A 25,355-nucleotide genomic window follows, 5' to 3' on the forward strand; every position below is an offset into this window, starting at 1 on the left:
GAGTTGGCTTTAGTGAAATTCCAATTTGCGCGTGTGAATGCCCCTGTGAGTGTTTGTAGTGCTACAGTATATATACGGCTACATAAAAAGTGGTGAAGCAGCTCATCTTTTCTAACGTGTTATATGCAAACACAAGAGAATATTGGGCAACAGCAAATGTGCCTCCTGATACACCGGGTACCGTGGGAATAGAGGAGTAAACACACATCTCAGGGAATATTATTCAGTAGCTTTGTTCCTATCAAGAACAAATCATGCAATGTGCATCATGAAACCTATACATTTAGGGCAGAGCTCGACAAATCCCAGGTGCCAGGTCGCCATGGCGACTGAGAATTTTGTCCTGGCGCCTAGGTCAGGGGCATCCAACGTGCACTGCTCACAGTGCAGCACAGTGTGTGCAAACCCGCCCTTAATAAAATTAAAGTGGCCGGCATGCACACACGGTGGTCTTACCACCTCACCTTGCGGCCGCACCACACGAACGTTGGTCTGCTGGCCCACCGACCGGCCCACCAACAAGTACATCCAGGCCAGGTGGTAGAAGCATTCATCGGTAACCCTGAGCAGTTAAGTATTCATTAACGTGGCTTCCTAGAGAGTACATGAGTCTGATTGTCTATATTGCAATCTGCTAATCCTAACTCATGAATGGATCTGCAAAGACTGGTAAAGTACCTTTCTTGCTCCATGCATTCTCACTTTTGTGGAGAATTGGGTATTACGCTCTCCTCTCAGCACTGGTTATGTTTGTGACAAGCTGCTAACCAGGCAATCATATACTGTATTAGCAATACTAATTTCGTGTGGCAGTGTGTGGGACATCACACCTGTAAAGTATTGAATTTATGGTTAATGTTTTTTTAACATAACATCCAAGTCCAAACTCACCTATGACTTATCCTTCCCTTTTATTTCACATATCCTTTCCTTTTATTTGTTTAACAATGTTTATTCTAGCATAATGGAAGAGGACAGAGGCATAACTAAAAACTGCAGGGCCCTGGTGTGAAAATTACCCTGGGGCCCCCCAACTTCACCAAGCAACATGTTCGACAATGCCAACTTACCAGTGCCCCTAAACAGCTTGCCTGTGTCACCTTTGCTCCAGCTTGTCAGTGCCCCCACACAGCTTGTCTGCGCCATTGCCTTTCCCCAAAAAATTTGTTGCACGATTCGACATAACAGAGGATGTACGTCGGCATTAAAGCTACTAGACTTCACACCCAGTGAGAGCCACGGGTAGTGGAATCCCAGGTAAGGCAGACTTGTCCAGCACCTACAATATTACTGGAAGGACATTCACTTGGCCAACAATGTAAAATGTGGGACTGACCACCTGGTCGGATCTTTTGGAAATCTTGTCTAGTGAGCGGGGCAATTGAGAGAAGAAATCCATGTTTAATCTGGGCTGGGTTAGTGAAACTAGTAGAACACAAACACAAAATAAAAGGAGATGTATCTAGTTGCAAGTAAAGCTATTTTAAATTCTACATTGAACGGTGGTTGTAGTGGAAACATCTACTGAAAGGAATACATATGCATTTTATTTTTCTGTATAGATTATTCAGGTTGTAATTTAACGTCATGTAAAGGAAGCGGCTAAACTGCTGTCTGCGCATTCTCTCTCTCTGTCGCTCTCTTAGGGTGCAACGTTAGGCTTAAAATAGCAGCCACCAAATTAGCTGACATGATGAGTCGGACTGGATGCCCAATGCCATTTGAAGTAGGTCATACTGAGCTCAGTGGGTGAGAATTTTCACATGAATTCTATTTTCAATTTAAATCTTACAGAACATTGTGAAGTCTACCAAGTGTTAGGGATACATGTAACGACTCGCAGGCCCATGGGGTCTCTGCTTGGCCCGGATAGGCTGGGGGCTGGATATGCCGGATTTGAAAGACGGTTTCTAAGAGCCCCATCTCAAGATTATGAGAGCAAACTTGTGAATTTTAGCACACGATTAGTATTAGTAACACAATTACACAAACATCATGTTAAAGCACTTGAAGTCTCGTGTGACCATGGTGGGTGGCTCATGGCTGTGGCTAATAGGGGAACTTCTAGTGCATCCAGCCTGGTCTGTAAAGCATTTACAGGAAGATCCCCTTCTTCCTGGGTGTCCGCATACTTCTGGCCATATTGTGTACGAATGCAATGCTCTGCAGGGCAGACTGGCTAATGAAGCCCAGGATTCATACTCTGTCGAGCACCATTTGCCAGCAACGTGTAGAATTAATGTGTCGGATTTTAACTGCCGGTCATTTCAACTCTCTTTCACCAAACTGAAGCTGCGACGGGGCCTGTAAAGCCATAACGTTTGCTTCACATACAGGTTAACGTATGGAACCGGTTCCGCTCGCAGCACGATAACGGAGCGCCAAGCACGTGACTCCTACACGTCATATTCTACATACGTCACCTCCAAGCCACACCCATTCTCGGCCTGTCTAACCACGCCTGTTCCAGAGGGCTTTCCCCGGCTTAGTTGGGCCTGGCTTCTACGCGTCACGTGACGTATCGACCCATTGGGAGGGGTGTGTCGCAGGGCGCTGGGAAAGGGAGGAGGAACAACAAAGCGGCGGAGCCGGCAGCAGCTGTCAGTGAGTTACGGAGCCGGGACGTGGTGCAGCAGCAGGTGAGTCAAGTGCGTTTTAAGCTGCTCTTGTGCCAAATACCCCGCCTGACAGCCAATGGGAGGTGGTGCCCACACCCCGCACGTGGCCGATCTGTAACCCACAGTGGGCATAGAATGTTACCCGTGTGTAACCTGACCATGTGTCACCTACCCCGGTCTTATCGCTGCCTCCTGCCGGGTGTACGGAGTGTCATGCCTTGCAGTCACATGACTTCACGGCACAGCGGCGATCGCTGTGTGGGTGTTTAATGCACTTATGTCACTAGCCCATAGCATCTAGCCGGTACATGTTAGCAGATTCACTCGCCGTCTCCGGCTGCTGACAGGCAGGAAGGTGCTCCTTGCGCCCGGTCCTCACGATCGGGTCACTGTTAATAAAGACAGGCGGATCAGACGTGCTGGAGGTGTTTCAGAAAGTGAATGAGGTGCAGGATGCTGTTCTACACATAGGGGGGTGCACGTGATCAGGAAGTGTCACCAACTCTCTGTCTCATGTCAGGCTGTCACTCTGCTCATCCCAGGGCAGGGCTGCTGTCTCACACAAAGCGGAGCAGTCAGAGCCTGGAGCTGCCCATCACTGCCCTAAATCCCTTCTTTGTCATCCCTGTCAGCATCAAAGATGATCATAAAATAGGTTAAAAGCGAACTCCCAGACATTGTGCTGATCACAGCCAGAGAGATCGGTAAATCACCCTTTAAAGTGCAGACATATAAATAGCCTCAGTTATGAGAGCTGATGATAGATGATATAATAATAATATTGTATGTACAGCCCCCTTCTGCCCAATATGTCATATGTGATAGTTTTAGTGGCCATCATCTGTTTTTGGTTTAAACCCCAGAGCTGGTTAACCTCCCTGTGCTCTCCCTGCACCCTCCCCGCACTCTCCCTGCACCCTCCCCGCACTCTCCCTGCACCCTCCCCGCACTCTCCTGCCATTTGATGGTCTCATAATTAGGGTTATTAAAGTGCCCTTTTACTGCTTGCGTTTTGCCCCTAGAGAGTGTAATCTCCATCTCCCAGCTGCCTGCACAGAATCAATGATTAGATGCTTTTGGAAAAGAGACAGAGGGGGCTCTTTAGAAAGGACCAGATGCCTAGTTATCGTACGTCGAGGGGTTCCATGCACGGGGGTAATAACGCGTTATTATAATTTTCCTTTTATTTTTAAGCATTGTTGGTGATTTTATTTATTTGCTAAAACAGAAAAGCAGTTTGCAGAACTGGAAGTGGCTGTTACGTAGACTCATCAGTAAGAGGAAGCCACGTTTACCGTATATATATATTTGTGATATATGTGATGTTATGTAATGGCCAAGCAGGTTTGCTGCGTCTGTTACATGTGTTTTCATGGTGTGAATTCGCTAAATAAATCTGCAGCAGAGTTGCAGTTTCATTCCACTGACTATACATCATGAAAGACTAGCACAAGCTCAAAACAATAGCTTGGATAACCCTGTTCAAAGCATGTTTAAATCAGCACAATTTCTCCAGTCACCTTCCCGACGGGACTATCCATCATGCAGGGCCAGCCTTTCGTGTGTAAAGCCTCTACTGCCAACTCATGTCACAGATCCAGGTTAATGACCGTGACAGCCCAGTAAAAATGGGGGCAATATAGAAACACTTACCTGAGGTAGAAGCTGCAGCCCTGCATCTGCCCTCCTCCGCTCAGCTTGAAGAAGCCGATCATTGGCAGAAAAGTGATTCCCTTAAAATCAATGGCGTGCTTACCGCACCTTCATACAGCGGTCCCAACCGCCCCGCGTCTCCGGCATTCACAGAGCCAGCGCTGGGGCCGCGTGGCGACGTTTCCTGCATGGTATCTATCTGGGGATGGGGGAGACGGCAGAGGCATATGGGGGGGGATTCCGCAGAAACCCTCCATGTCAAGGGAACACCAGACACAATTAAAGGGACCAAGCAGCGTTTCGTACGCTTTAAGGTGCGTGTGATGATTCACGTTTATTGTAACTAGCGGGTGGAAGTTGCTCGTAGAATCCTTTCCGTTCTTAAGCTGGAATGTTTTTTTCTGGGCTGATTGAAGATTAGCGCAGGTAACCCTCCGGTATTTGTAGAGCATTCACTGTGTAAATATTGGTCTCTGCCGAGGCGTATCATGTCATCAGCCCTGCAGAGATCCTGGAAGCTCTGACACGTAAGCGGAAATCTAATCGGAAACAAAATATTGCTAAATAAATCTGAAGAAACGTAGTTTGAGCATTGGCCAGCCTCAGGGTGCTGGTAGCTTGGTTATGGTGAGCTAGCTGTGCTCGGCGCATCCCTCACCTTTTACTTCGTGTCACATCAAGCTGTCTAATTTCTAAATCTGTAGTAAACTTCCCACTTTGCTCATTAGTGAATTTGGTAAATTCTGCATATTTAAAAAACATCTCACTGCAGTTTTACTTATTACCAAATTCAACCTCTGGAGCAACGGAAGAAGAAAAAAAATAACCAAAATATAAATACAGTTACGTGCGTCACATTCCTTGTGAACATAATATTCATTCAGGCCTTTATTGGGCTCCGTGTTCTTCCCCAGAGACTTGTATGCGCTGCAGTTGAAATCCTCAGCATGAAGCTGAAAAATGTCCGAAATAAATAATTTTCGAAGGCAAGTGGTTGCTTTCACTGAAGCACATCTCTTGGATCTCTTGGACCTGTAACATGTCGTTTATTATTTCCTTGACATGTTCTAAGTTATTTACATAACATATAATAGCTTAACGCATGATCCCTTCCCAAAGACAAGCTCAATATTTTAAGTGGTATTAATAAACATAGAAACATAGAATGTGTCAGCAGATAAGAGCCATTCAGCCCACCTTGTCTGCCCAGTTTCTGAACACTTTCCTGTTGCATGCTTGAACTTCTTCACTGTATTAACTTCTACCACTTCTGCTGGTAGAATATCCCATACATCCACTACCTTTTCAGTAAAGTAATATTTCTTGATATTACTTTTAAACCTTTACCCTTCTACTTATAGAATATGTCACCCTGTTGTGGCAGTTTTTCCTTCTTTTAAAAATATTCTCCTCCTTTATCATGTCAGAGTACGACTCATTCACCTGCTTGCAGTGTATCGGGGATGTGTTCATTAAAGAAGCTGTTCCACATTGGGGGGGCTCTTAAAATATCCCCAGATAAGTTCTGCATCATGTAAAAGAAAACTGTCTGTCATTTGTTTTTCTCTTTAAAAACTGTGTTTAAAAGTTTATTAAAAAACTACAGTTGCCTAGCAACAGAGTCGTTTCATTCCTCCAAAGCCCACCCCGATGTATTACATCACAGCAGTCTGCCCACCTACAGCCACTCTGCCCTAACATTTCAAAGCTCCCCAGATCCACAATTACACAGTGATGGCCGGTGAGTGTGAGTGAATAAGGTGTTCTGTGTGATTATTATTAGAAGAGCTTAAAGGTAATACCCTTTCTGTGATGTCAGAGATGGACAGGGTTCGCAATGAAGACAGGAAAATACAGCAAAAAGCAGTAAGCTTATTTAAGGTGCATTCCATGTTAGTACATAATAATAATAATATAAAAAAATCTAGGAATGTTGAGGAAAAAAGGTATATCTGGAATAGAACCTTTTAAACTGCATGTTTCCAGGTGAGTTGACTGGTTTAATTTTTGGGACTTTATTATCATTATGAAAACAGTCATGGTGGCCCCCCCCTAAATCTTTAATATATTGTTAGAAGGAACAGGAAACCAAAGGTAAGCCTGGCAGTCAACCTCTTGTATTATTAACTACTTGATAGTTTCAACAGTAAATAATTGAAAAGACAAGAAATTCAGCACAGACAAGAATTTTGGAGTCTCAGACAATACATTCGTACCCCCTTCCAGTAAATTTGTTTCATGGAAAAAATATATTACATTTCCTTCAGAATTTGCGTGATCGTCGGCTGTTTGTCTGAGAATGGCATTGGTTAAACACATGGATCATTCCAGCATGCTTATATTTTAGGTGCCCAAGAGTTGGCGTTTTGAGCCAGTGAGTTGTAGTCCTATGAAGAATCAGGAGCTGGTGATACTATTGGGTGATCAGGCTTCCCGATACGCTGCTGGGGCTGGTTACAATGGAGATCTCCAATCTCCGCAGCAGACCCTTCACACCTTGAAGCACGGTGGCCATCCAGCACAGGCTCTGTGGCGTGCTGCTTCCATGTGCCGCACATCCTTCCATAGGCACCTGGAAACAGCATGGACATCATATCCTGGATCGCAGCAGTAAAGATGGCAGCTGTGGAAGGGGTGGCTGAAGATGAATTTGCCCATCACACAAGAGCTATAAATATTGTTTTATAATACAGTTATTATTATTGTTATTATCTTTTATTTATATAGCGCCAACAATCTACAAAGTGCTTAAAACAATACAGATATTGCTGTTCCTGTTGTGATTTGCTTGTCCATAGGCCATTGAACTACGTTCAGTGTATTAAATCACAGATACTGTATCCAAATGAAGTGTATTTGGCTAAAGTTAATAAATTAATGAGCAATGTATTTTCCGGAACTACTTTCCTGGCTTGTAGGGCCTATCACTATTTTATTGTATTTTGTGTAGCACATTTATTATATGTATATTCTTTTAGGCTCACACACATTCCATCCCTTCTCCAGACTCTAAATTAAACAGACACATATTTTACTGTGATAATGAGACTTGGCCATTTGCCTCTGGCTGTCCATTTCACATCTTTAACCGTCTGGCCGGGTGGGTACGTCCGAGGGTTTGTTATCGTTCTCTCTGTGAAGGCACTGTGTACGTAGATTAAATATTTTCTGGCCCCTAGGTGCCGAATACTGCTAGTATGTCTGCCACTCTGCTCGGGCTCCAGTCGCTGCCACCTCCTCCTCCTCATCCATGTTTCCAAGAAGCAGAGCCATCTCAGCTTGGCACAGAGGGACTTCTTTGACAGGCGGTGGGTGTGTGGATTAACAGAAGTGACTCAATTAAAGGCACACAATGCTAATTGCATAGCATGACAGGAGGCTCATATTTTGCATATCTTTTTTTACTGAACCTCACAGCAGCAAAGGAGAAAAATAATCAAATTATGAAATAATCAGAAACAACAGTCCTAGTACATATAACTGTAAGACTGCCTTCTCTTCCTTTGCTGCTACTCATCCAGGTCAGTCAAGTTTTGGTTAATGCTCTCTAGCTCTCTTAAATTATTTTAGGTATGCTGGTATTTTCATTATTCACTATGGCAGATACAGCCAATGATTCTAATACCCCTCCTGCTGATATCCAAACATGGGTTCAGGCAACTGTTAACCCCAGCCCGGCCTGTGCCCTCCATTTCTAAGGCTTCTATTCCCCCTCCCTCAGGCTCTGAGTCAGAGAGCTCTGCAGGATCTCCTCCTCCTAAAAGACCTTGGAAAGGGTTTAGTGCACTAGCCCATAAGGGTTAAGGCCCAGCTAAACATGCCATTGAATCCTTGCTTCGGCAGGTTTCTCTACCTCAGCACCCCCCTCGGGGGATGCCACTGATTATGCACCTCCCTCGGCAGATGCCTGTTAATACTCCTCAGGTGAGGAGTCAGATTGTCTTTTGGCCCAGGAATTCGGTACAGATGAGCCCGCAACCGAATCAGAGGCTATAATCCAGTGCACAGACCCATCTGAAGCAGACCTGGTGTACACTCCTCAGGGTGAAGCGTTATATGAAGCGTTATATGTCACACTATAAAGCGTTATATGTCACCCTAGGTCGACTGAGTGGACACCACCAGACCATATAGCTGGTTATCTACAGGTCTGGATGCGCAAGGCTCTAGATAAAGAGGTGCGTAATAGGCCTAGGGCTGAATGCCCTCGCCCCACTATTCCGGGTAAGGTTACTGCTGCCCCAGAGTTTGATGCATTCATGGTAACTAACATGAATAAGAAGAGTAGAGACCCACGTAAAGGCTTGGAGAAGGCCCTAAAATCGGCACAAGACAAATTATTGGACATATCAGGTCCAATGACTCAGATCTTTGTCCTGGCTGATGAAGCAGCGTCACAGAACCCCCCCCCAGACCCAGACCTGTTCAAAGATTGGGTACAGCGAGGCTTGTGATTGTGGCAAACGTGGCAATATCAGCTTTTTTGGGACCCTTCCATATCCGAATTGCGCAAACATGCCAGTATCTTTACGGCAATAAATAAAGTGGAAACTTCCTTAAAAAGAGTCTTTCAGACATGGGGTGTTTTTCACAGGGCTGGCGGACATCGGGGCTGTGCTGCCAGCCATGGATCATTTACAGGCTCCAGATACAACTATAAATAGGGCTTAACCCCTCGACCCAATACGATCCCCCCTTCCGGACCCCAGTTCCGGCTTCCAGAGAGTTCCAGAGTGGTCAAATCAGAGGTGGACGCGGACAAACAAGATTCTCATTTGGTAAATCCTCCAATACGGTTTTCTTCCCTTGCTCCCCTGCGGCTCGTCTCACCTCATCACTTCAGACAGTTGGGTTCTTGAGACAGTGCAGGCTTTATCATAGACTTTGTGTCTATTCCGATTTAATCCCACCCCCGCCCCTTTAGTGGTCGACAGAGAGACCCAAAGGCTCATCAATCAGGAAATATCCCTTCTCAGAGACAAGTATGCAATTCAGAGAGCTTCAGGCCCTCCAGGGTTTATCAGGAATGTGTTCCTGGTTCCCCCAAAAAACTGAACGAGTACGTGGTCAACCGCTACTTCAAGATTGAGGGAATCCATTTGCTTCAAGACCTTCTAAAAGATGGGAATTTTTTCACCAGACTAGATCTAAAGGATGCGTACTTTGCGGTACCGATCCATGTAGATTCCTGTCAATTTTTTCAATTCCGGTAGAATTTTCAACTCTGGCAGTTCACCTGCCTTCCTTTCGGACTGAGTTCAGCACCTTGGTGTTTCACCAAGCTGATGATACCAGAGATGGCTTTCTTCCGGTCTCGGGGTGTTCGTTCGATCATTTACCTCAACGACATCTTACTTTTTCATTCAGATCAGAAACGGCTTTCGTTTCAGACATCCTGGGTGATCGATTGGCTTCAGGGCTTAGGGTTCATTGTCAATCTCCAGAAGTTGGCTATTATTCTGTCACAATGGGTTCAATTCCTAGGCTTCGAGATAGATTCGGTCAATTCCCTTCTCAAGTTACCCCCTTCCAAGATATCACCCATAAAGAGGGAGATCAGGAAAGTCATTTGTTTAGAGACAATTGGCCAGAATAGTAGGTTTGTTGTCCTCTTCAATTCAGGCTGTTTTCTCTGATCTAACCGAGCCATGCAATGCCCGAAAGCCAGACATCTTTGAGTTCACGGGCTTTATGATCAGTTAGATCATCAACTGCCTGGAACTTATAGAGGGGTCTTTCGCGGTCCGCAGCTTTGCTCTATCTTACGGCGCATGGACAATGTCTCGGCTGTGCGCTATATCAACAGATTGGGTGGCGCTCGGTCGGAACATCTGTCCAATCTGACCAGGGGCCTGTTTTAGTTTTGTTTCCGCAAGCAGATCTCTCTTTCGGCGGAATATCTTCCTGGGGCAAAAAATCTTACAGCAGACTGGTTTCCAGATGGAACTTCAGTTGGCTCCCAGATCCGGAATTATCGGCGATGGGCGCGTTTCCCCCATTCTCGATGATCTCCGGGTTGATCCACCAGGCGTGTCGGCAGATGATGTCCCTCTTGGTGATAAACCCCCTCTATGGCCAGCTCAACCCTGGTTTCCGGCTTTCTTGGAAATTACCCATAGGGATCGTCTTATTCTACCTTGGAGTCTCCTTCTTCTTCGGGCTCCGGAGGGTTCTCCACGTCCTTTGGTGTCAGACCATCATTTATCCCTAGTGGCATGGTCAATTTCAGGGGTTCCTGGGATCTCTTGGGACTATCGCCTTCAGCTAGAGATCTACTCCGCGAATCCTGGGCTCCGGGCGTGCCTACCTCAATGCTTTTGAGAATTGTATTAAAGACAGGAGGCAAATATTTTGGAAATCTTTATTTACTGAACCTCATGGCAGCAAAGGAGAAAAAATATGTAAACTGATGAACCAATCAGAAACAACAGCCCTAGTACATATAACTGTAAGGCCGCCTCCTCTTCCTTTGGTATCGTAACCGAATGTAGGGAAAAAAATAAACTTGAAACTGGAACCAAAATCCATTCTGTAAACCTGTTGATAGCCTTCTGTCAACCTAGACAACCCGGAACAGGATCATGACGAAAAAAACTTGCCAGACCTGCCACATCATAATATGAATTATGCTGGAATGAAAGAGAAAACCATATATATCTATATACACACACACACACATACATATATACAAATATAAATATCAAAATATAGTAATGTAAACTATAATAATGTAAGGTAGCAATAAACCAACCCTATATGCCAGAGTGGCATATAGAGGTATAAGGCATTTCTGGAGGCAGAGTGGCACATAGGGGGTCAAAAGGCATATCATGGGGCACAGTGGCATTTAGAGGGGCATTTCTGGGGCAGAGGCAAGCCTGGGGGCAGATGTGCATAACTGGGGGCGCAGGTTGGAAAATAAAAGGAAATAAAAACAAAATATTTTTCTCAATCATAGCTTTTATTAAAAAAAAATGTTTACATGAATTAACATTTACTGGTAAAACTTTTTTTCCTATAGGGTCGTCTTATATTCAGGCTTTTTCTTTTTCCTAAATTAATATTCAGATTTTGGGAGGTCGTCTTATAATCAGGGTCGTCTTATAAACGAGCAAATACGGTATGTCAATGAGAGATATATATATTGACATGACTTCAGTAGAATAGCTTTCAGAGTCAACCGTTCCATACTTGGCTTATTTAGTGAGTTGATAAGCTGTTACTCCCTGTGCTGTGCTATCATGATACTGAGTCAGAAGAGTAGGATAAGGCTTATTTTGCTCTTGTTCCATATCGGAACAGCATAAGGTTTACTGATGCCATATTGCAGTATACAGTGAATCTAACAGTACAGCAGTCTCAGAAATGTCCCATGTAAAATACTGTTGTATTGTACCTTTTACATTGTAACTTGTTAGGATAATGCATCAGAATTATATGTTGTGTGAGATTATTGTGCAATAAATGTTTTTTTTTTTTTTTTGCATTCTCTGTTGTTGATTTTCTGAGATTCTAGACTTGGGAATGATCTCTTGAATATTTTTTTGAAACACAAAATCCATACAGGGCTTCGTGGGTAACCACAAGTCTGGTCATTGCTAGATCCAATTTCTGCCTGGAGCCACATCCAGTGTCAATGCCACAACTATGCCCAAGATTTCTAAAACTTACTGTGGATAGTTTCTCTTTTTGTTATGAATAATATAATTGGGAGCAAAATTATGCATTCCACATACAGCAAGATAGATTGGAGAAAAGGTTTCTATGTTGGTACTCTTGTGATACAGTCAGCTCTGTATAATTTGCTGTCTGGATAATTTTTGGAGTTATAGTTCCAGAACTGAATATGAACCCGTCCATTTCAGGCGCCAGTAACGCAATGTTCCATCATAATCATTTCTGGCAGTTAAAGTGTTACATAGTCTGCGGTGGCATTAAACATGGTATTCATTTAAATGTAATACCTGTTACCAAAGCCACAATTGATGGTGTCGCTGTCAGATGAGTAACTCCGTTATTATAATATCACAATGGTCTGATTGTTCTAAGGATAGATGTTTTCTTTTGTTTACATCTCAAAGAACAAGAGTACCGGCTAAACTCAGGCTTGTTTACGTTACAGAAGCACATTGTTTTCCTGGGAACAGCTCTTCCTTCAATCTGCAAGGATGGTAAATAAGTGGGGTTGATTATTGTAGTTTACATTGTAAGATTGTTTGCATTTCATTCAGTTGGGTCAAATGTATTTTGAGCAACTAAATGGTCCTCCACTTACCGGGTGGTGAAATTGGCAAATGAATTTTATTTGTAGGACTCCCCAACCATAATATGGACTTTGTTGTAAATGCATTTCAAGTGCTGCTGTGCAATCTGAGATTTTGGTGATGCACAAGATCCCAGATATGTTGATTGAAAGCCCAGGGGGTGTCTTTGTTCATCAGAAAGCACACCCTATTTGAATTCTATAGTTTTATATATCAGGACAAAATAACAATCATCTGTTCCTTAGCAGGTTGAAAAACTGGTTAAATACAACCTCAGATGAACAACAACACATGACATATTACACTCTCTCATGATTCCTCCAACAAAAATTAAGCTATGTGTGAAAAACTAAGTACACCCTTACTACTTCCATAGGAAGGTGCTGCTAATCAAATATCCTTGGTTAATTGTAGGGCTGCAACTAATGATTATTTTAATCGTTTTTTTAATTTAAAATAATGTAATAAAAAACGTACAATTTACACTTTCATCTCTTTATTGCAATGGCCTCTCTCTATTCACCTTCTTATTTTACTGACATAATAATAAAAGCTACAAGAACCCAAACACAGTGTTTCTCAAACTAGGTTTTAATACAAAGTTATTAGTAAATATTAATTCATATGTTAACTATTTTTCATATTTAATAAAAACTATGAGAAAAAAGCCTTGTTTAAATTTTTTTTCTTTACCAAACTGCCCCCAGTTATGCACATCTGACCCCCAGCTTGCCACTCTGCCCCCATATATGCCTTATACCTCTTATATGCCAGATTCCACTGTGCCCCCTGATATGCCACTGTGCCCCCTGATATGCCTTATACTCCTTATATGCCAGTGATATGCAACTGAGCCCCCTTATATACCTTTTACCCCCAAATATGTTTTATGCCCCTCTGATATGCCTTATATCCCCTATATGCCCTGAAATTCATAATACCCCCCATACACCACTATAACTCACCCATACACCACTCTGGCTCCTCCCCCTCCCATACACCACTCTGGCTCCTCCCTCTCCCATACACCACTCTGGCTCCTCCCTCTCCCATACACCACTCTGGCTCCTCCCCCCTCCCATACTCCACTCTGCCTCCTCCCCCTCCCATACATCACTTTGCCTCCTCCCCCTCCCATACACCACTTTGGCTCCTCCCCCTCCCATACACCACTCTGCCTCCTCCCCCTCCCATACTCCACTCTGCCTCCTGTCAGCAACGGAGGTTCACAAGACACCAGGGAGCCGGGTAGAGAGGCAGAGTGGCGTATGGGAGGGGGAGGAGCCAGAGTGGTGTATAGGAGGGTGGCTCCCATACACCCCTCTGACTCCTCCCCCCTCCCATACACCGCTCTGCCTCTCTACCCGGCTCCGTTACTGACAGGCACTTTCACTGCAGCTTCATAGAAGCCTCAGCGTAAGTGAAGGTGAGTAACGGAGTCTGTCTGTGCGATGCAGACCCCCACCGGCTGACAGAGAGGATGATCCTCTGTCAGCCAGTGGGGGTCTGCGCGATGCGCACAGATAGCCTCCGTTACTGCCCTTCACTTACACTGAGGCTTCTATGACGCTGCAGTGAAAGTGCCTGTCAGTAACGGAGTCGGGAGAGAGGCAGAGTGATGTATGGGAGGGGGGAGGAGTCAGAGGGGTGTATGGGAGGGGGAGAGAGACGGAAGTGAGAGACCGGCCGACAGTGAGGGGAATCCAGGTCCCCTGCAGCGTTGCGGGGGATCTGGATTCCGGTGTTATAATCCGATCTCTGTTTGAGGTCGGATTATATAAGGAGAGGAGTTTTTCAGAGCATTTGCTCTGAAAAACACCTCTTTTTATAATCGATAAAAATCGATTTGATTTATCGATTAGTTGTTTCAGCCCTAGTTAATTGATCACCTCTATAAAAGCCAGCGTGTTAGCAGTTTGCTGGTCTGGAGCATTCAGGTATGTGTTAACACACTGCCAAGGAGGAAAGACATCAGCAATGGTATTAGAGAAGCAATTGTTGCTGCCCATCAATCTGGGAAGGGTTATAAGGCAATTTCCAAACAATATAAAGTCCATCATTCTACAGTGAGAAACATTCAAGGCAGTTGCCAGTCTTCCCAGGAGTAAACGTCCCAGCAAATTCACCCCAAGGTCACACCGTGCAATGCTCAGAGAAATTACAAAAAAAACAAAAAAGAGTTACATCTCGACCCTACAGGCCTCAGTTAGCATGTTACATGTTAAAGTTCATGACCGTACAATTAGAGAAAGACTGATAAAGTCATACTGAAAATGATTACTTCAAGTTATTGCTGCTAAAGGTGGTTTTATAAGGTGCTGTATAAGATGCACTTAGTTTTTCACACATGGTTTTTCCATTTTAGCTTTATTTTTGTTGAATAAATCATGACACGTGTAATATGTCATGTCTTATTATCAGGGCCGGCCCAAGACTTAATGCCGCCTGGGGAGAAGTTTAAAATGCCGCTCCCCCTCGCCGACGCCGGGGGGGGGCAGCTTTAAACAGTCCTGCGGCGAGTCTCCCTACTCTGCCACGGTGCCGGCTTGTAATGCTGAGCGCCGGAAATTGACGTCACTTCTGGCGCTCGGCATTACAAACCGGCACCGAGACCGAACAGGGAGACTCGCCGCAGAGGAGAGAGAGAGGCGCCGAGCGGGTAAGCGAAAACCACTCGGCGCCCCTCTCTCTCCTCTGCTTAAAAAAAAAAAACGATAAAGCGCTTGGGGCGGCAAAGTGCCGCCCCTTCAAAAGTGCCGCCCCTTCAAAAGTGCCGCCTGGGGCAATTGCCCCAGTCGGCTCCATTGTAGGGCCGGCCCTGCTTATTATTGTTTATCTGAGGTTGTATTTACCTAATTTTTAGACTTGCCAAGGAACAGATTATTATGTCCTGAAAGTACATCCTCCTCAAAGAGCGTGTACTTTATTTTTCACACAACTGTATATTGTCTTGGAGGAACACTTACACAGATTTGAAACTGGCTATTAAGTTCCAAATGTAAAAACCAGTCCAAGTTTTGATGTTAATTCAGAAAGACAGCTTCTGGATACAACCACCAGAATGGATTTCTCTCATTTGGCACTGTGTTAACCAGCTTTACCTAAGTACAGTGTGACATTAGTGAGATGGCTGTTCCCAGGTTCAGTGTGATGCGACACACTAAGGTTTGTACAACCTCCACAATAACAACAAACCAATGACAGCGATTTCATGTACACGAAAGCCTTCTTTCATCAGCTACGTGCAGAGTATATGCAATGTAAAAAAAAGTCATAGTACTCATTCAGGTTCACCATTTTTTGTTTCTGCTGTAAGACCTCAAAACTTTGTGATATTTTATAAAATGCAAGAGCTGTGAACAAATTAAGCTGTTGTGTACCTTTTTAACTAGCAGCCACACTTACCAGGAGGGGAAGCCGTGCAAGCTGAAGCCGGGAGAGCTAAAGTCTTCAGTCCCTTCGTATCTAGAACCCAACCAGTTCTGCTCATGAAATGCTCTGAGAACCAGGCTCTGGGATGGTTTTTTTTGTTTATACGCCCTAAATGTGTTTTTAGTCTTTCTCTTATTAAACTTAACTCATGTAGACTTTATGTATAACTTCATCAGGCAGAGTTCTGGAATCTGTTGGTGCTTTATGAACAACTGTTAGGAATAATGATAATGGAGTTCTGTATTTGAGACCTTATTAAGATCATCCAGCCATTTGCACTTGTCTCACTCAGTCCTATGAGGGTATTTTTGGGGGGATTTGTACATGAACATGCATGTATAATATGTACAGAGCCACTTATTAGTTCCACGTATTATTCATCATAAATATACAAATAAGTCCAGTAGGTGGCAACATGACAATAGAAATCATGGATCCTGTCCATAGGCCGGGAGCAGTAATAACACAGTGCCACGGTGTGGCTTAATGTCTGCTCTTTATCACAAGGTGTTTTTAATACCCCTGTTTACTGTTATGGTAACTGTAGGGCATCTGGAAGCGTTTATAAGGTGACCCCAGTCAGGGAGTGAAATACTGTTATGGAATTTTCACGCAACATAACTGATTTCACCGGATTAAATGGATTCCGGTAACGGGCTGGATGTATTATATGCAAGCGTGACATGTGAAAGCCTAGGGAGCTTCTTTGTGGCATTCAGGCTGATTTATGGATGAGCCCCCCTTTAACTTGCTTTTCTTGCTTATTTTAAAGTGATTATAGGCTAAAACAAGCCAACAAACTGATGAATTCTTTCTGCCCTTTTAAATTCTATAAAAGGGATGTATACGTTATTTGTTAGCAGCATAGCTGTCATTCTGTCATATGGGAAATTTCAAGGAAAATTTACTTAGCTTTTTAACAGTGATTTAATGCAGAACATCAAAGGTTTTTTTTTTTTTTTTTAAAGTGTGAACCGTTAAAAATATAGGCTTTATAAGTACCTTCCTATTTGGCACACAGTTGTTTGTAAGAACATTGTTATTTGTTTACATTGCACTAAATATCTCTGACACTTGCTTATTTCTCACAATCCATTATTTTTCATTATAATCCCTTAATCCTAAGATTACCCATATCTCTAGTCTTGCTGCCTTATTCCGCTCTCACCAGCAGGCTGTTCTTTACACTGCTTTATGTTTCTATCCACCGTCTGGTTATCCACGGATCTTTGCCTGTCCACATATTCTCACTATCCCCAATCTCTCCCATTGCGGTAAGCTCTGGTGATAGCTTTTAAGGGCACTCTAAGGTGAGTGACTAAGTCAGAGTCCTTGAACTTGGAATATACCCCTGTCACTAATGCAAATGCAATCCCTTATGGGTTCCGGACCAGCCCTTATACTGACATCTGTATTTCCTATATACTTTCTGCTATACGAACCACCTATACAGTAGGGCCACGCTGCATCTGGCCCGGGGTTGATCAGGTGCCTCCTGCCAAGAAGGTCTTCTCCTAATGTAGACTAAACTATGACTGCATAGGATGTATGTTGTACATCGAAATACATTTTAATGCTAAAGCAGAACACTTCAGGTCACAACCTTTCCTCCCTGCGGTTTGCTGTCTCTGAAAAATGCTTTCCTAATGAATTCCCAAAGATGTTTGAAAATGTTTTTGTGTCCTCCTTCTCCTTTCTCTCCCTCATCAAAAAAGTCAGAAGAGGTCACATACTTCACAGTTTTTGGCTTTCATTACTTAGAGAGGAACTTTTTTTCTCTGATGATATGTAAACTTTTGTATAGTTCTATCTCAAGTATCATTATTTAAAGGTGCTGTTCCATTGGCAAAACTTTCATTGCACGCTTTCATATGTTAAACATAAACGCTAGCAGATCATCTTAATTTTTTCTTCTCTGAAAGTTCAATCACATAAAAATGACAGTTTCTAAAGCAACAATTTATCAGTGCCTGCTTTTTTGTAACCCACCAGTTAAGTTTTTCCAACAATATATATTAATGATGCATATACATGGTTAAATAGTTATTTCCGGTAACAGTACTAGGGACAATGTTTCTAATGGTACATTAGGTCCACTCATCGGTTAGCAGCTAATCTTATCCAAGCTCTTGAAACTTGGGTCATGCAAAGTTTTGAATTTGAAATTGAGTGCAAATCTGAAAGATTTCAATCAAAGTGCACCTCTTTAACCAGTTTGAGCATTTCTAATCTGCAGAAATTGAATTAAATGGCAGCAGTCAATGCTGTCTCCATGTCTCCCATGTCATCTGCATGCTACACCATGCTGGTGCCTCCGTTTGTAGGGGAGAGACATGGCAAGTGAACGGTTTATGTACATGTGTGTGTGTGCATGCAGTATAGTTAAAAAGGCAAGCAGGCAATAACAAGTGACATCAAACACTACCCAGACCCTCCTTTATCTGCCCTATACTCCAACTATACACTCTCTACTTTCCTCTCTTTCTATGCCTCCTCTTTTACTGCCCCAAGTGCAATCAGCATCCTTTGCCTAACATCTCCTTAAACTGTTCTCTCATGTAAGTTGTAGAATGAACACAACCTCGCTATTTCTATAGCCTCATTTTACAGCCCCACACACCACCATCTATATTCTGTATCTGATACCCCGTTCTGCTGACACAGGACACCAAGTATGATGTCATAGCCCAGCAATCCGTGCTGTATGTCAGCAATGTACACGTGACAGCCTGTGTATCTGTGTTTCCCCACCCTTCTTGAAGGTGTTTTGTTATTTTATTTTAGTAGGTAGCCATTAGTTGAAGCAGGACAGCTTACCTAAAGTTTTACATGGGTGTCCTTAGTTCCTGCTTCTCTCCGTGTAAACAGCCTGCAGGGAATCCAGTCCATGATGCACCCATAGCGAATCCATGTCTTTCCAAAAATAAAGCCACATTTTGCTGCATTCTCAGCTAAACCCGTGGGTTGTGCATGAGGTGTCAACACACGGTTTGCGTCATCCATATTTATGCACAGGGCTTTATTTAGTAACAGGAGATTGGTATATTCAGCTCTCCCGCTTTACAGTTCATTACAGAGGGCCAACTCTGGCAAGTTTCTTCGGTAAGAGGGGCTGAGCTGGCCCTGTGTAATGTATAGTGGAGACTGCTGAACTCTCAGTGATTTGATTATGCATTATACAGGGCCAGCCAAGCTTTTTCCTGCAGCAGAAGCAACGGGTTGGATCTTCATAATGCATAGTTTAGTTAGAGAGTTTAAACCACAGCTCTCTATTTTGTTAATTGTAGAGTTGGATATGTTTAGTTTCAAAGAATATTTTGTGTGCTCCTAACATAACGGCCATGGTGTTATTTATAATGCACTGAAACCAGTCGACATATGGCTGAGCAGTTAACCGCCTGGAGCAGCCCAAGGAGCATCAAGACTTCCGAATTGTGGTGTTTCTCCAGTATCTTACGCTCGATTTTATTTATAGAATAGGGGCTTCTTGCCAGATCTAAATATTTGATGTTTTATTATTCTAGATTCGCTTAATCTTTATAGGCTATCATGCACCCTCTTTTTCTAACTTTATATTTGGAAAACATGTAGGAGGGTGTACAGACCACCGAAGATGTGACCATGTGATAGTACATTGTGCTTTTATACAGTAGCTGCGGCGTGTTTCAAATTTTATGGACTGACTAAAGCCGGCCACATAACCCCGATGACATGCAATACGGGTTATACCAGTTCGGTGGTCATGTATGGTGCTGGGCTTTCATTCTCTTTGGTTCTGTGAATCCTAACTTAAACCCGCTTTGTTTATGGAGGATTTTAAGTGAATTTCCATTGTTTTTGTTTCAGGACGGTTTACTGCTGTGGACTTATTTTGAGATTAAACTAATTTTAGAACATATTTAAAATTTAATACAATATAAATAAAACTTTTTTTTCTTAGGATTTCATTTCTTAAGAATGCCGATTAATTTCTTTTATCTACAAAGCATTTAAGCTGCATAGTCACATGGACCACATTCCACATTTGTTTCTCTTTTTTGTTGTTTTTGGAAGATGGACTCTTAATATTTATCTGACGTACTCACTTGCCTGACAATGGATTTTTTGGGACACCGAAAAATTGTTCATCTGTTCTCACGGCGTTCACCTATTTGCCAGTTAATGTGTTTATGTATTTGCCTGTTAGATTATCATGTTCATAATAATTGTTAGAGATGGTTTACTGTTTTAATGCATTTTTATAATCAACAAATTATCTTTTCTCCCCTAGCATTTATAAAGTAGCTGAGCTATACTTTTTTGTTCCTGGATATTTTAAGCAGCTGTTCATGTTGATTTATGTTACATTAACCATGGGAAAAGCTGTTCTAGAGTCTGGTATATTTTTATCCTTGCTGCGTGGTGTGTGGCAAATGCATTAATACTTGCTGCCTACTTTCCTGGTAAATTGTTGTATTTGCTCATTGTATGCTGTGATACATATATTATATATACTGTATATAGTCTACAAGACACTTGATTTACACTAGTTTTATGTTCTATGAAAAAACAACCCATGTACACTGACTTCAATTAAGTGGTACAGTGTTGGCCTTGGTGTTGTCCTTGGAAATACATAAAAACCAGTAGAGTCAAGGTGATGCCCTAATTGGCCTAGTAGATTTCGATCACACATTGTCTGAAATATTCTCCCATTGGTGTGTCTGTTTCTTTCTTGCCTACACTTTTCTACATTGAAAACCTAAACGTTAAGGACAGGCCGGTCTACCTGTAAAGTAACAGTGTCCATACGCTCTATAACAGATGGCCTGCATTTGCTCTGATAACAAAGCCTGAGATAGGCAACTCCAAATCCTCAGGAGGAACTTCATCAGTTTCAGGTACAGTGCAAGGGTGACAGAAAGTCAGAGTGAGGGAGCCATTAACCTCTTAATATGAAAAATATTGAGAGCTTTAAGCTACACTACATACCAATGAAAGGGTCAGGAAAATATTCCGACAACTTCCATTAGTGTCTGTGGGGTCGACAGGTGGACCACTGCACAAAATATTTAATTTCCACAGAGAAAATATCCTCAAGAATAACATGGATACACCAGCGCCAGAATACACACAGGATAAAAGTCATGAAATTAGCTTCTTTAATGGAATGATTCCTCACCTAAAACACCAGAATGTTTGGTCTGAATGGCTATGACATCACCTCATTGTGTCCAACATACAGACATTCTGACAACTGCCAGGCGGATGAAAGGCTTTTTAGCACCTCTAAGCACCTTTGACATCAGTTGGGCGGTTTGTACAGGTCGAACACAGCGAGATGTAGATGTTTATTCTGGCATAAGCCAGTGCTGATCAGTGGGCCGGTTACAAGGGAGATCCGACCTTTCCAACCAGCTGGTTTACACAATGGAGGACTGTGCCAAGATGGACGATGTGATAGTTGTTTTTGTCCTGAGGTCACCTGAAATATAAGTCTGGCCCTACAGAATTTTCAGCGGTGAAAGCCTATGTCACAGTGGAATTATTAGCTGTAGCTCTAACGTTCAGAGCTGCCATAAACCAGCATTATATTGGTGGTAGAAAGCGAGCTTAAATTTTTTGTACTTTATGGAGCTATTTAATGCTTTTAATTTCCTACTTCAAGTATCACAATTCACAGCTTTCAGATCTGGTAGTTGCTGTTTTTATTTTATTGCACTTTGTAAAAAAAAAAAAAAAAACATGACATAGTACAGAAAGTCAGAATCCCAAGCGTGATTGCAACCCCAGGCTGTTTGGTGAGAAGCCAGGAGAGCTGAATGGCTTTAATTCACAGTGGATGAACTCCGGGGCAGTTACATGCGGGTGGTATTCCTTCCTCTTGTTGTCGACTTTCTTTAGCTTTTCTGTAGTTTGTTAAGTTATAGCTTGCTGGCATAGTTGTGCTATAAGCATTATGGACATAAAACATGAGCTGTACGTAACCTACAAGGTCTAATTTTTTTCCCAGCAATAGATATATGTTTCCTCAAATACTTCCCCAGTCTGGCCTTATATACAAATGAAGTCCATAGTTAATTTGCACAGAACATGTGTTAAAAAAACAAAGCAAGAACGTAAAGGGGACTTTTACATTATGGAGACAACCCGACTAACAATTTATGTTCTGGAAGCCCCCTGTGACGGCTGTTTGAAGTTTTACAAAGCAAGTATGGGCAGCTGAAGTCACTAGCACTTAGAGCTGATGAGTTGGCAGAAAGGTGGTGCCTCCTATGATGTCACATCAAGCCATGAAAACACTAGTGTTAACGGGCCGCTTGGGTAGATCAGTGATCGCCTTTTTAACCAGCTATTTGAGTAGTGCTGACCTACTGATGACAGACCAACTTTAATTATTTTCTCTTTGTGAATTTGATTACCTAATTTCCCCTCACCTTTTCTGGAACTTGCTTCCTCCACCTCCTTATAGTAAATGGTTTACTTCAGTCCAAAACAACCAAAAAAATCCCACAGAGAAAAAACATCTGGGTTGGTCTGGAAAGAGTGAATTGTCACAAAGGGTGGTTCCACCAAATGTTGATTTGACTTTTTTTCTTCTGTTCACTTACTTTGCATTTTGTTAAATTATAAAAATAAACTATTAATATGTCTTTTGAAACCTGTATATAGATGTTAAACTGAGGACAACTGCATACGTTTGACAATGGGATGCTAGCTTTATGCCGCCCCAGTGCCGTATTAAGACCTTCTGGTACCCAATGACACATAGCCTTGCCCCTTACCTTTCAGACAAGTTACTCTACGTTTTCTTTGTGCTCGGTGCTGCTGCTGCTCAAGTACCACATGTTATGAGAATCCCTTGAGAGCCAGGTACAGTAGCCTGGGTAGCTAATGGTGTTATGGACCACTGATCCTCAAATTATTCATTAAAGCACTGGGGGCCCCAAGGCATTAATGTTTGTAAAATTAAGTAGAGACATGCTCAAGACTTCAATGTAAATAAAACAATGGTTATTCAGGCACTGTTTTTAATTTTTGAATTAGGCTGCATATATTGTAGCAGCATCCACTGAATTGCTAAAAAAAAGTGCATGTCATTCAGTGATACGGTACATAGGGATACACTGAAATGAAAATCCTGGACCGAAACAGAAAATTCAGGATTCACTTGGCCGAAACAGAAACCGAAAATGACCCCCCCCCAAAAAAACTTTTATTAAAATTAAGTAACACACCAAAATTGGACAAAAAAATTCAATAACAATATTAATTAGCAGCAATTACACTCCTATCATGCCAAGTCAGCCAGTACATGCTGGAATCTGGGTATACCTGGGCATGATAGGAGTGTGATTGCTGTTTGCAATCATATATTTAATATAGTAATCACACTCCTATTATGCACAAGCAGCTAATACATGCTGAAGCCTGGCTAGCTGCCCTCCTTGTGTATTGATGCCAGTAGTATGGGGTCTGCACATCACCCTGTGCCATGCTCCCCCCCCAACTTACACATCCATGCTATCACACACATATTCATTCATTCACTCATTTACAGTTACTAATCATTAACAGATACTCATTCATGCCCTCAATCACGCATACTCGTTCATACACCCCACCCCTTACCTGAACTGCAGATCTTGGTGCCGCTCGCAGAATTCCGCAGGTGCCCTGCTGCTTCCCTCTGTGTGAACAACTTCTCTTGTTCTGCCCAGGGGAAGCAGGAACGGAGCAGGGTCATGTGAAAAGCTGTATATTCACATGACTCCGCTGGGTTCCTGCTTCACCCGGGACGGAACAAGAAAGGTTGCTCGCACAGTGTATGCGAACAACGCACAGGTAAGCAACAGGGCCCCTGCAGATGATTATTTTTGGCATTTTTTTTTCTTTTGGCATTTTGACGATAATGCTTTTTTTGGCGGATTATGTTTTTCGGCCAACGATGTATTACAAAGCATCATAAGCATACATGGTAAAAGAGTGGAACAAACCCTTGCTGGTTAATAGAAGCACCAGGCCACCCTTTCAGCTATTATCTTATTCTAGGGATTTTGCAAACAAAGTTGTTTAATAAACTTAAGAATCTGAAATCTGCACGTGAGCTTTGTCTTTTGCTGTTTTCAGAACAAATGCTCTTATATGGTCCTAATGTGGCAAATTGTTAGTGTAGAAGGTTGATATTTTTATAAAGACATTTAAATCCACTTTGGATGATTGAGGATTGAGGACACATCACACACTATCTCCACATTAATATTTTAATTCCCCCATGTGGACAAATCGTGCCGGTGGATTACATGCTTGTTATTTCGAAAATATAACTAATGCCTGATTTTCTTCTTTTTTCACACATGCCTTTCTGTTATAAATATCTTTAAATTAAACACTAAAAGATTTTCCATGTAGCACTACATAAATTTTTCAGTGCGATCATTCATCAGTCTGTAGCAGTTCAGCAGTGAAAAAGATTAATAATGCCACTCATCCCACTACCCTGAAGCAGAATCATACTTAATTTCTTGCAATAATTAAAGGTAAATAGTAATTGATCATTTAATTGTGTTAGCATGATAAAATACCCTTGTATCACAATAAAATACTCCTATGGGGATGTCAGATTCAGTTCTGGGTCCTTTGGCCATTAATCCTTGCCAAGGCTGTGTTGACAGATGAACACTTGGGTCCAGTTATCTCCTTAGATAGGTTTATAACCCTACCTTTGTTCCCAGCTCATTGTCAGATCATCGAGGACCCTCGTATGTCAAGATCTAGCATATAAACTACTGCATTTTGTTCCTTAGAGTGCCATTGCCCACATGTCCCATATCTTTGCATGTATTTCTTGTTGTTGACCTTTCGACTATCGCTGATCTCAGTTACTGCTCCTTCCTGGAGTTTTTCTTTTTTTGTGAAGTTCTGGGTGCTCCATTCTTGAGACCATGCTTCCTACTGTTGAGTTCTGCCTTGTGTTCAGTCCTTAGAGGTCCAAGCAATGCTTGTTTCCAGTTCGTTGCAATCTGTTTTGGATTCCTTAGTTTGCCGCAGTAGTAGCACTTACTCATTATATTATCTCTATCTCTAATCGATGTGTGTCTAGGAATCCACCTATTAGCCAAACATTACCCGCTCCCCAATCAATCTCTCCCTTCTCTTGTTGTTATTTTGTGTATCTAAGATAGGATCACCACATTCTTCTGTCTGAGAATGCTCATAACTGGATATGGGAAGTTGCTTTGGAAAGGTCAAGTTCACTGGGAATCTGGACAAAAATACCGTTTTGGTCTAATGCTTTACTTTTCTAACTTTCCTTTATTCAGTCCATTGATCAACATTTTAAATTTAAATCTATGTAAAGAGCAGTTCTGGTGTAGTTTTGGAAGGGGTCGCGTCACCATGGCAAATC

At 42.6% G+C, this 25,355-nt stretch overlaps 1 protein-coding gene across 1 annotated transcript in view; it reads left to right on the forward strand.

Moving 5' to 3' along the window:
- Positions 1-2,542: 2,542 nt before the first annotated feature.
- Positions 2,543-25,355, forward strand: part of MAPRE2 (microtubule associated protein RP/EB family member 2) — a 71,993-nt gene continuing 49,180 nt past the window's right edge. The window contains exon 1 of the mRNA XM_053466127.1: positions 2,543-2,639. The gene's annotated coding sequence lies outside the window, so the exon portion shown is untranslated. The remainder of the gene's footprint in view (positions 2,640-25,355) is intronic.

This window comes from Spea bombifrons, chromosome 5 (assembly GCF_027358695.1).
Source record: "Spea bombifrons isolate aSpeBom1 chromosome 5, aSpeBom1.2.pri, whole genome shotgun sequence".
NCBI classification, from domain to species: domain Eukaryota; kingdom Metazoa; phylum Chordata; class Amphibia; order Anura; family Pelobatidae; genus Spea; species Spea bombifrons.